The 13,646-nt window shown below is 43.8% G+C and overlaps 1 long non-coding RNA gene across 1 annotated transcript; it reads right to left on the minus strand.

The window, feature by feature from the left end:
• Window positions 1–1,185: 1,185 nt before the first annotated feature.
• Window positions 1,186–2,395, minus strand: LOC123041442 (uncharacterized). The gene is made up of 2 exons (XR_006418523.1): window positions 1,905–2,395; window positions 1,186–1,828 (listed from the first exon to the last, which is right to left on the minus strand). It is a non-coding gene; the product is annotated as an uncharacterized lncRNA (long non-coding RNA).
• Window positions 2,396–13,646: the final 11,251 nt, after the last annotated feature.

A 13,646-nucleotide genomic window follows, 5' to 3' on the forward strand; every position in this document is an offset into this window, starting at 1 on the left:
GCTCGTCCGCACTGGTGTACCAGGGACTGACGGACCCTACGATCCTCGAGGCCCTTGCCTGTAGAGAGACGCTCGCTTTGGCAAAAGATCTTATGGTGCAGCGGCTAAGGGTAGCGCCTGATTGCAAATCAATGGTGATGGGCATACATATTGGCACTATGGGAGCGATTGCATCAATTGTCCACGAGATAGTAGATACCTCTAAGGATTTTCTTACTTGTAATTTTGTGTTTGAAAGTAGGCTCTCCAATATGAAAGCACATAAACTAGCTAGACATGCTTTACATCTAGAGGGGCGCCATGTGTGGCTGATGAACCCCCACGTTCCCTCTGTAATTCCTGTTCTTCGAACTCTTGATCAATAAAGTGAAGCATGTTAACCCTAAAAAAACAAAGCTCCCGCTATTTTTATTTTTGAGCATTACTATAGCTCCCGCTACTAGTCAAATGCCCGTGCGTTGCCACGGACAAAGAGAGACTTCGTAAAAAAATACTTGTGCACGAATAAATGATATAGCTTACTCTCTTGTCGTCCTAAGATGCTCTCTTTTAACTTCCACCAGTATGAGGTTCTTCGCTCCCTTGTGTCCACTGTCCTTTCTCGCGTGTGTTTCCTATCTACCTCATTCATGATATTGTTTTTGCATACCTGATCTTTTTTTCTTTAGTTCCGATGACTTTTGTACCAATGGTCAGCAAACCCTAACATAAATCTTTAGTCCCAGAATATAGTAAACATAGTCTCCATCTAAGGGTAACAACAACGAAACAAATGATAAACTTGGTTGAGACTTCTTGGGGTAAAGACATATTGTTTTTAGCTTAATATGGTAATTAGGGATTTTTTATTGAGACAGAAAGTTTATTATGCTATTTGGATGTGTGGAAAATTAGTCAGCAGTTTTTTAATCATCGTTGATTAGGTGTTTTCACAATTGTAAATGACGGCCATTTTTACCATTTTTACCACCTAGGCTGTAGCATAGCTTCCACCTAGATTGTTATTCTCGAGAAATTATTACGAACAAATCATAACAGAACATATCTGCTGACAAACAGTTATGCAAGCACAATCATAATGGGCCGATTATGGATATTAACAAATGCGTTGTGTTTAACTTTTCAAATATTGATATTGAAAAGAATTCTATGCAATTAACACACAACACCCACCAACATGAGTCATTCTAAAAAAATAGGTCGACTGCATTTCATTTCTATGTAGGAAAGACAATTAATTATATACAGACGAAAATGCCTCTGAAGACTTTCCCATCCGCTCTCAAGCTATATGGATTTGGATCATCCACCAGGTCCAAGAAATTGCCATCGGCAAATACGAAAAAACACAGCTAACTGCAATGTTTTAGAGAGGTATATCACTATCATTTGGTAGCTACAGATCCAAGCAATCATATATATCAAAATTCAAGATATCCATGTGGACAAAAAAATTGTTTTTGGTGCTCTCCCTCTTCCATCTCCTCTGTTGAGCTTCACATGCAGCAGCATCGGCCATGTGTTTGCTTTTCTGTCGTCTATACTCTCCTCTCTGATGTATGGATGTATACGTCTGGAAATATATAATCCGATGATGGTCATGGGAGGCTTGCTTCAGCTTCAGCCTAGGAAGTCCAGAAACCAAGGCACGCACTGGCACTATTCCTCCTCAAGATGTCATCTAAGTATAAATATCATCCACCAAAGTATTTATCCATGTGCAGAATCAACTCAGAAACAGGCAGAATTAAACACCACAACCCAATGTGCAAAATCAACTTAGTTAAATCAATGACCAAAGGAAAATATGTAATCCCCGACACAACACCTGTAGTTCCAAACAAACAAGCATAATTAAACACCACACAACCCAAAATCTCAGCCATCACATGTGAGATGCTTACATCGATCTGCTTCTGCAGATAACGCGATAACTTCTTGGGCTGTCGTGGTGGATGCGTGTAGCCAATGGCGAGAAACTCCTCAACGGTGGGACGAAGAAGTCCCTCTTCCCCCAACGGCAGTGCAGGCAAGCGTTTGCCCAACGCCATCTGATCTCAATGCGGGAGGAGCCACAATGGCGGTGTGGCGGTGTGGTCCTCTAGGGCCGCCGTAGCCGTGCAAGTTTGTGGGCTTCTCCTTCTTCGACGACGGGGAGGAGGCTTCCACTAAGGCGGGGATGCGGCGGTCAGAGGCGGCGCCCATGAGGGCCATGTAGGAGGTTCAAGAGGATAAGAGAAGGGAATGGGGAAGAGATGGACGAGGGACGGGGCGGATGGGACAGGGGCAGGACTTCCCTGCGTGACCGGATGGGGAGATCGTGGGTGTGTGCTAGGGGATCGAGGCGGTTGGGCGAAGACATGGCGTGGGACGCGGCCGCTTTTCTTTTTCAGTTTCCGACGGAGGAAGTGCTAGAGGGACAGGGGATGGATCTCGTTCGTGGGCCGAGTTAGGGACGGCTCGGAAGGTAAGTTTGAGGCTGGTGTGATCGTGGCCCTCGCTCAGGGCTGGGGTTCCCGAGGAGACGGCTAGCGTATGTGGGGAGGAGGTCGAACCATCATGACGACTGCGGATTCCCCTTTAATAGTAGAGATTTATTTTGTCTCAAAAAAAAAAAAGTAGAGATTTATTTATTTATTTTTGAGTGAAAAGCTCCCTCTATTGTAGGTGTTGACACACGAACACGTCACGTGTACCCTCGACGCCGGGGGTGATGCACCGCAGCTCACGTCGAAGGAGACCCGACCAACAGCGCGATACGCAAGACAGTCGGCGGGTGCTTTTGCGGACCCGAAACCCCGCGCACCCGGGAGGGACCCCGTCAGGGATTGCGGCGGCTATGGGCTGCCCTAGGTCGATTCGCTCGCCCCTAGAGCCTCGGGATTCGCAGCTCTCAAACACGAAGAACAGCGAAGAACGAGAGAGAAAAACGATGGAGAGATAAAAAGTAGACAGGAAAAAGTAGTATATTGATTTGTTCGATTGTGTGTTGTTCAATCGGCCGTCACCCCCAACATATATAAGAGGCGGCTGGACTTCCCGTACAAGTAAAGGATTCATCTAGGCTTTCCTTACAAGAAAAATTACATCAATTCGCGTCCTAGAGTCCTAGTTCTATTCCAACTCGGATTCAGTCTGAATCTGGCCCAACTTCTGTCTTCCTCCTTGTGCAGGCCGCCGAGCCTCCATATGACCTCCGATCAAGATGGCCCAAACATCAAACTTGTGCGCCTCGACGATACGAACAACTCTCATGTTGACCACTTTTTCAAATAAAGCCATCTTGAATACTTTTCGAGGTCGTTTTTACCTTCCAGTCGGACTCGGTCTTGCGGTAGACTGAATTATCCGAGTGTTGTAGTGAATTTGCAGGTCATATACTATCTCTGATGACGATGACTCCAAAACCAAAGTTTACCGTCTTGATGATACGCACAACTTCTGTATTGAACACTTCTTCATCCGAGATTATCTTGATAAACTTTTGGGCACATGTTCAGTTTCACTCGGATTTGAGCTCATCCACTCGGATATTAGAGTCTTTCACTCGACTGGACCTTTTCACTCGGATGACTATATTTTCACTCGGAAGACAATCTTTCACTCGGATGATGACCACATTTTCAGTCGGAAGACAATCTTTTACTTGATCGACCAATTTTCACTCGACCTTTTACTCAATCGACCTTTTACTCGATCGGTAGGTTTTCACTCGACTTTTTACTCGATCGGTAGGTTTTCGCTCGACCTTTTACTCATCGGTAGGCTTTCGACCTTTTACTCGATCGGTAGGTTTTCACTCGACCTTTTACTCGATCGGTAGGTTTTCACTCGACCTTTTACTCGATCGGTAGGTTTTCACTCGACCGGTGAGTTTTCACTCGGATGGTAAGTTTTTCACTCGACCAAAAACATAGCCTGATCTTGATTTGTCTCTCCAAGTCTCATACGACCTCGGATTGAGACGAATTATATATGAAAATCGATCGGCTCGACGAGACGAAACTTTTCCGTGTTGAAGGTTTTTCAATTCAAGGCCGTCTTGAAGGCCGAATTGCTCACGCATTGCGTCAGACACTTATCAACATGTGTCTGGTGTCAAGCGTAATATTTTGGTCTCTGACCTGTCCAGACCGTATTGACTATAACTTTTGCATATGAACTCGGATTGAGATGATTTATATATGAAAATCGACTGTCTCGACGAGACGAAGACAATTCCTTTAGAGCACTCCTTCATCTGAGGTCATATTGAGGACGTAATCGGCCGAAAAGCACTCAGAATATTAAATTTTGTCACTCGGAGTACAGCTTCGGCCACTGAGATGAGGTCGAATGTCGATAGCCTAAACATCAAAGTTATTCCACTCGGCGATATGAAATTTTCTCATGTTGAAAACCCTTTCACTTTGTATCTTGCCAAAATCAGGTGTCAACACATGCCCCCCTGTTTTTCGGCAAAGCTTGCATGCCGAAAAATAATATGCATAGTGTTCGTTCTAAGGACGATGTTAACACTCCATCGGCCATTTATTTTTCTCAGGGCGATAATTATGTATCGGCCATGTTTGTGCTAAGGGCGATAATTGTATATCGGCCATTGCCTACTTAGGCTTCCTGCCACACACTCGGGTGGTACTTCTTCAAATATTTGCCATTGAGAGCTCGAGGTAACAATGCCCCTTGTATTGATTCCACCAAATATGAATTTCCGGGAACGATTCTTGTAATCCTAAAAGGACCTTCCCAACTTGGAGACCACTTCCCGAATTTTCTATCTCTTGAACCAATCGGCAGAATCACTTTCCAGACAAGATCACCAACTTGAAAATTCTTCAACTTAACTTTCTTATTGTAAGCCCTTGCTACCCTCAACTTATCTCTCTCTATGGCATTCAAAGCAGCCAAACGTTTATCAGCAACCTCGTCAATGTTGTCCATCATCAAGTTATAGAAGTCTATTGCCGATAAATCATTTTGTTTGGCTATTCTCAAAGCATTCAAATTTACTTCCACCGGTAAAACAGCCTCCTGACCATATACTAGCTCATATGGAGTCACTTTCGTAGCACCATGCCTTGAGATTCTATGTGCCCATAATGCCTCAGACAACAAGTCATGCCATCTCCTTGGATTATCCTCAATCTTCTTCTTGATGAGCTTGATTAAAATTTTATTGCTAGACTCAGCTTGTCCATTAGCTTGGGCATAATATGGAGAGGAATTGAGCAACTTTATATTATAAGATTCGGCAAACTCTCTGACTTGGTGTGACATAAAAGATGAACCTTGATCTGTAGTTAACGTTTGAGGAATACCGAATCTATGAATAATATGCTCGGTTATGAATTGAATCACCTCCGTATGTGTCATGTTCTTGAGAGGTACTGCTTCAGACCATTTAGTGAAATAATCAGTTGCCACCAACACGAATCGATGCCCCTTTGAGGAAGATGGATGAATTTGCCCAATAAAGTCTAAACCCCATCCTCTGAAAGGCCACGGCTTGATAATAGGATGCAACATAGCAGCAGGAGCCAATTGAATATCACCAAATTTTTGACAAGCTTCGCACCCTTTATAATATCTGAAGCAATCATTAATCATGGTCGGCCAATAAAACCCAGCACGTCGTAATAACCATTTCATCTTAGGAGCCGACTGGTGAGTACCACAAATGCCCTCATGTACCTCTCCCATAGCAACTCTTGCTTGATCCTCATCCAAGCATTTTAAAAGAACATCATCAACTGTTCGGCGATAAAGGTCATCGTCCCTCATAGTATATTTAAAAGCCATACGCCGAACAGCCCTGTCCACCCTTTCACTCGGATTGCGCAAGTAAGCAACAATGGGCTTCCTCCAGTCGGATTTGTCATCTGCACTAGATTTTTTGTTAATGACCGAATCAGTGGGTTCTTGTTCGGCCTCTTCTATACTGGTAAGACAAGACATCAGACTTTGAGAAATATGAAACATGCCATGATCAACATGATATCCAGATGCTTGCTGTGCCAACTCATTTGCTTTCCAATTGTCATGTCTAGATATATGTGCAATGCTAAAACAATCCAAAGTAGAAATTATATCTAGACATCTATCAAGATAAACATTAAGTGATTCGTCAAAACACTGAAAGACTCTGGATATTTGCTGCACCACTAGTAACGAATCACCGTAAGCCTCAATATGTGTAACACCTATAGCAAGTAACATCTCTAGACCGAATAACAATGCTTCATATTCGGCTTGATTGTTTGTGCAAAAATATTCTAAGCGGCATGAGGCTTCAAAAACAGCACCATGAGGAGATATATAAACAATACCAACACCTTGGCCATTGCTACAAACTGAACCATCAAAGTACAATCTCCATGGTACTAATGAAACAAGGTTCATATCAACATCATGCTTGTCATTAATCCGATGTTCAACAATAAAATTAGCAACAATTTGGCCTTTCATGGATTTTAGAGATTCATAAGCCAAATCATACTCAATCAAAGCATAAGCCCACTTGCCAATTCTACCACTAAGAATTGGCCTATGCAACATGTACTTAATGACATCGGTTTGACAAGCTACCACACAAGCACTCGGCACTAGGTAATGCCTCAATTTTGTGCAAGCGTAATATAAGCATAGACATAGTTTTTCAATAAATGTATACCTTGTCTCGGCGTCCAATAAACGTCTGCTCAAATATGTAATGGCATGCTCTTTTCCTTCGGTATCTTGAGTCAAAACAGCACCAATAACACCTTCCTCTGCTGCGATATAAAGTTTAAAAGGCTCTCTATGCTTGGGTGCTTTCATCACCGGAGGAGTGCACAAATAATTCTTGATCATATCAAAGGCTTCTTGCTGTTTTGCCCCCCAAGTGAAATCAACATCATTCTTTAACCGAAGGATAGGAGTAAATGCATCAACTTTCCCTGACAGATTAGCTATGAACCTTCTCAAATAATTGACCTTGCCAAGGAACTTTTGCATATCTCTCTTGCATGTTGGAGCCTCCACTTTCTGTATGGCCTCTATCTTTTTGGGATCGATTTCGATGCCATCTTCATGAATAATGAAACCCAAAAATTTGCCAGCTGACACGCCGAATGCACACTTCAAAGGATTCATCTTCAGTCCATACTTTTTCATTCTTTCAAAAGCTAAACGCAAATCGGCCAAGTGAGATTCAAAAGCATCCGATTTGACAACAATATCATCAATATAAACTTCAAGTATGACACCGAGTAAATCATGAAAAATCAAATTCATAGCCCTTTGATATGTGGCCCCAGCATTTTTCAATCCGAATGTCATCACTGTCCACTCGAATAAACCAAGGAAACCAGGACATCGGAAAGCTGTTTTGTACATGTCCTCTTCGGCCATAAAAATTTGATTGTATCCGGCATTACCATCTAGAAAGCTAATAACCTTATGTCCAGAAGCATCATTAATAAGCATATCGGCTATTGGCATGGGATACTCATCTTTGGGTGTAGCCCTATTCACATCTCTGAAGTCAATGCACACCCTCAACTTGCCGGATCCCTTCTTCTCCACTGGGACAATGTTAGAAATCCACTCGGCATACCTGCAAGGTCGAATGAATTTAGCTTCAAGCAGTCGACCGATCTCTTCCTTGATCCGGTCATATGTTTTCGGATTAAACTTTCTGGCCGACTGTTTATAAGGTCTAAAACCGGCCTTTATAGGCAACCGATGCTCCACTAGCTCTCGGCTCAACCCTGGCATCTCATGATATTCCCATGCAAAGCAACAAACATATTCTTTCAATAGCTCGATTAATTTAGCTTTACAATCGGCTTTCAAATTTTTGTTTATAAATGTCGGTCGACTGACTGATCCGTCTCCGATATCTACCTCTTCTAACGGATCGGCCGATGTAAAACCTTGTCCAAGTTTATCCATGTCATCCAACTCCTCAATAGACTCATACATATCGTTCTCGCTGGACCGATATTTTGCAAGACGTTTTTGTAACCACTCGGAACTAGGATCCATTTAAACATATCATACCTTGGAGCCGATTGCATTCAGTCGGCTTTAAAGACACGGGCACAAAACCATTCTTGGTCGCGCTGAGAAAATCAAACTCTGATAAGTCACGTCCCGTCAAGCAAGTAGCATTGGGATGTTGCCAATCCACCGATGCATCGGCCAAAGCAACACAGACCGAGTTATCCGCATGAATGACTTCCACTTCATCATCAACCCACTGAATCAAAAACTGGTGCATAGTGGACGGCACGCACTGGTTTGCATGAACCCAATCACGGCCTAGTATAACATTGTAGTTACCTTGCACCTCAGCGACAAAGAATGCAGTAGCCAAAGTTTTGCTTCCGACTGTAAGCTCCACATACATTACACCTTTGGCTTCAGTTTTCTCTTTGCCTTCAAACCCGTTGAGCACCATATTGGTCTTGATCAATTCTTCATCAGGCAAACCCAATTTCTTGAAGACCGAATAGGGCATAAGATTTACCACAGCACCACCATCAACAAGCATCCGAGTGAGCGGCGACCCATTGATATGACCTCTGAGATATAATGGTTTCAGATGCTTTACTGGTTCTTTCGGCTTCTCGAATATTGCATTTTTAGGACCAAAATCCAGCTGAGCAACTTCCCCTTCCTCATCTACAGCACGAAACTCAGCAGGTAAGTAATACACCATATTGATATCCATACCTTCATGAACCGGTGTAGATTCATAGTCCACCATATCAGCCTCTTCTTCAAGTGGATCGACCGATTCTGAAATCTGGTCGAGTGAAGGAGAAGTAGGAAGTGTTGTAGACGATGTAATAGCTGTCGCATCGTCCTCCTTGGGTGGTGTAGGCACTTCTGTGATAGATGTAGAGGCTGATGTATCTTGTATTTGTTTAGGCCTCCACACTTGTTTTGCTGGAACCATGGGCCGAGTGTCATTGAACAACTTATCTCTTTGCTTCTCGGCCTCCTGCTCTGCCATCTCTTGACTCCTTAACCTCTGTAGTTTCCTCTTCTGTGTCTTTGTTAGCCCTGGAGGACACCACTTTGGTCGAGTGTATTTAGGATCTCTCACCTTTACTTGGCTGGTGCTTGCTTCATGGTCATTAGCCGAGTGCTTTGGCTCGATAGAAAGTATCGGCTCAGTCGGATTGCTATGCACAATAGGCTGCTGTATGGCAAATGTTTCGGTGCCCAAAATAAGTGAGTCGACATCCATTTTCTCCTTGCCTTTTCCCGACTCAACTGCTGCAACACTCGGTGACTTAACACGCCATTCTTTCCGACTTTCCAGATGCATGAAATTTCCACTCGGGCGCACCTTTTTACTTGGATGGAATCCACTCGGGTTGATGTCACTCGGATGGTATCCACTCGGATGGAACTCAGTCGGATGGAATCTACCCATCCACATTTTTTCACTCGGATAGCTTCCACTTGGGTGTATTCTTACACTCGGATAATTTCCATCCGGTCGCATATTTCTACCAGCCGACTGATAGTCACCGATGTTGAGCCGGCCATTATATGAGTAATCAAGTCGATCCCACACAGGTTGCTTCTGCTCTTCTGAAAACTGCGCCCTTGGTCCACTTGGTTTTGTATACCGACTGAACATATCAACTGATGGTGACCTTGGTCGTTTCAGATGAGTCGGTCGATTGAAACTAGAACCGGCCGACTGGTTAGCATATTTGGACAGCAACATATCAAAAGTTGGCTTGATCCGCTTGCGCTGCATTTTAACTTCATTCTTCTTCCACTTGCCAACTTCTGGACTCTTGGGCTTGACAAATTTAACACGAGTATTTTCTTGCACTTGCGGTTGCCCCCCGAGTGTAGGATTCTTGATGGTGATTTTGATCACTTCCTTGCCATCGGGTTGCTTATCAAGCACAACCTGTCTCCCCAAGACTCTGTTGTCCTCCTTGTCTTTCCTGGGCTCACCAACAATGACATTAGCTTTATTAGCAGATTCGGCCACCTCCGGCCGAATGAGTAGCTTCTTCCCCTCCAAATCCATGGTATTCATGGGAAAAGGTTGTTTATCAACTTGCATCTCAGAAAAGTTCAATCGTCCGTCATTAATGGCCGATTGTATCTGTCGTCGAAAAACATTGCAATCGTTAGTAGCATGAGAAAAAGAGTTATGATACTTGCAATAAGCACGCCGTTTTAGCTCTTCAAACGGCGGTAAAGTATGAGATATTCTAATAATCTTAGCCTGCAGCAAAGCATCAAATATTCTATCACACTTAGCAATGTTAAAAGTAAACTTCATCTCTTCATCACGATTCTTATGAATCGGTTTCAAATCATTGCAAGTAAAGGGTTTGGCCTTAGATGGCCAAACAAATTCAGTAGCAAAAACATCACCCTCATCGTCCGAGTGATCACTGTCATATTCCACCATATTTATCTTTGGACGATCGGCTTTGTATCTATGCACTTCTTTGAGGTCTTTGCTTCGGCTTTCCTGAGCCAAAGCCCTTTGTAAGACTTGGTTGATATTTAAGAACTCATAGCCTTCTAGCTTTTCTCTAATGGGAGTTCTCAAACCACTCAACACTAGGTCTGCCAAGTCTCTCTCGGTTATCACCAAACTAAAACACCGGTTTTTCGTTTCTCTGAATCTCTTGACGTAATCGGAGACCGATTCATCATGCTTCTGTTTAACCGATGTTAGATGTGACAACTTGAGTTCATTGTCGCCGCTGTAAAAGTGATCATGAAATTTCTGCTCTAGATGCGACCAAACTCGAATGGAACCATGTGGTAAAGAAGAAAACCATGAAAATGCGGTACCAGTTAATGATAAAGGAAATAAACGCACTTTCAACTCATTTAGTGAACCTGCTTCACCTAATTGTGCCAAGTATTGACTAACATGCTCCCATGTGGTTTTTGTGCCTTCTCCATTGAACTTAACAAAATCTGGAATTTTATATCCTGGAGGGCACTGGATGGCATCAAAGTACTCGGGGTACGGCTTTTGGTAAATCCGATTCCGAGGTAACTCAACCCCAAAATTCTCTCGAAGCATCTTAGCCATCTCCTCTCTAAGATTAGCTAGACCATCATCCATAGTGGACGATGAAGCTTGTGGCAGTGGCATAGGAGGAGTATGATTACTAGCTGTAGGTAGGAATTGTGGCAGGTATGTCGACCCATAATTTGCTAATGGTCGAGTGATTGTAGCTGTAGGTAAGGTTGGGTTCGGCGTTGCCACCGAACCTGGCATGCTCATAATAGGATTAATGGGTGCAGCCACAATCTGATTTGTTTGGGTAGGATAATAAGCCATCGGCACGGGAGGCGCCGATGAGATAGGTAAAGCCAGATTAGGGTTTTGCACACTAGCAGCTACACCATCATTACCACTAGTCGATTGAGATGTATTCTTCTGAGCATTAGTATTTTCTATGAAAGTTTGATAGACTAGATTGTTACCATCAGCAATACGACTTTCAATCTCAGCCCACTGCTCAGGAGAAAAGGCAGTACTTACAGAGGGTTTAACCTGCTTGGCTTGCAAAGGAGGGAACTTGATTTCTTCAATCGGAGTGATGTTGCCTTGGCGATCCTTCTTGAACTTTGCAAGGAACTCCTGCAAGTCCTTCTCCTCGCGCGCCTTCTTGTACTCCTCATAGACTTGGCGATGATCGGCCGATATCTCATCAAGACTGGGCTTAATGATGTTATCGGCGTCTACCTCAGATGGCTTGGGAAGATCAGACATGGTGGATGATGATGATCGATCTTCGTTCCCCAGCGGAGTCGCCAAAAAGTGTGTTGACACACGAACACGTCACGTGTACCCTCGACGCCGGGGGTGATGCACCGCAGCTCACGTCGAAGGAGACCCGACCAACAGCGCGATACGCAAGACAGTCGGCGGGTGCTTTTGCAGACCCGAAACCCCGCGCACCCGGGAGGGACCCCGTCAGGGATTGCGGCGGCTATGGGCTGCCCTAGGTCGATTCGCTCGCCCCTAGAGCCTCGGGATTCGCAGCTCTCAAACACGAAGAACAGCGAAGAACGAGAGAGAAAAACGGTGGAGAGATAAAAAGTAGACAGGAAAAAGTAGTATATTGATTTGTTCGATTGTGTGTTGTTCAATCGGCCGTCACCCCCAACATATATAAGAGGCGGCTGGACTTCCCGTACAAGTAAAGGATTCATCTAGGCTTTCCTTACAAGAAAAATTACATCAATTCGCGTCCTAGAGTCCTAGTTCTATTCCAACTCGGATTCAGTCTGAATCTGGCCCAACTTCTGTCTTCCTCCTTGTGCAGGCCGCCGAGCCTCCATATGACCTCCGATCAAGATGGCCCAAACATCAAACTTGTGCGCCTCGACGATACGAACAACTCTCATGTTGACCACTTTTTCAAATAAAGCCATCTTGAATACTTTTCGAGGTCGTTTTTACCTTCCAGTCGGACTCGGTCTTGCGGTAGACTGAATTATCCGAGTGTTGTAGTGAATTTGCAGGTCATATACTATCTCTGATGACGATGACTCCAAAACCAAAGTTTACCGTCTTGATGATACGCACAACTTCTGTATTGAACACTTCTTCATCCGAGATTATCTTGATAAACTTTTGGGCACATGTTCAGTTTCACTCGGATTTGAGCTCATCCACTCGGATATTAGAGTCTTTACTCGACTGGACCTTTTCACTCGGATGACTATATTTTCACTCGGAAGACAATCTTTCACTCGGATGATGACCACATTTTCAGTCGGAAGACAATCTTTTACTTGATCGACCAATTTTCACTCGACCTTTTACTCAATCGACCTTTTACTCGATCGGTAGGTTTTCACTCGACTTTTTACTCGATCGGTAGGTTTTCGCTCGACCTTTTACTCATCGGTAGGCTTTCGACCTTTTACTCGATCGGTAGGTTTTCACTCGACCTTTTACTCGATCGGTAGGTTTTCACTCGACCTTTTACTCGATCGGTAGGTTTTCACTCGACCGGTGAGTTTTCACTCGGATGGTAAGTTTTTCACTCGACCAAAAACATAGCCTGATCTTGATTTGTCTCTCCAAGTCTCATACGACCTCGGATTGAGACGAATTATATATGAAAATCGATCGGCTCGACGAGACGAAACTTTTCCGTGTTGAAGGTTTTTCAATTCAAGGCCGTCTTGAAGGCCGAATTGCTCACGCATTGCGTCAGACACTTATCAACATGTGTCTGGTGTCAAGCGTAATATTTTGGTCTCTGACCTGTCCAGACCGTATTGACTATAACTTTTGCATATGAACCCGGATTGAGATGATTTATATATGAAAATCGACTGTCTCGACGAGACGAAGACAATTCCTTTAGAGCACTCCTTCATCTGAGGTCATATTGAGGACGTAATCGGCCGAAAAGCACTCAGAATATTAAATTTTGTCACTCGGAGTACAGCTTCGGCCACTGAGATGAGGTCGAATGTCGATAGCCTAAACATCAAAGTTATTCCACTCGGCGATATGAAATTTTCTCATGTTGAAAACCCTTTCACTTTGTATCTTGTCAAAATCAGGTGTCAACAGTAGGCTTCTAAATAGTCGCCTGCACGCAATCCTTACATGGCCTTAGTACTAGTAAGCCCAACAATCCTGT

This window comes from Triticum aestivum, chromosome 2B (genome assembly GCF_018294505.1).
Source record: "Triticum aestivum cultivar Chinese Spring chromosome 2B, IWGSC CS RefSeq v2.1, whole genome shotgun sequence".
In the NCBI taxonomy this organism is placed as follows: Eukaryota; Viridiplantae; Streptophyta; class Magnoliopsida; order Poales; family Poaceae; genus Triticum; species Triticum aestivum.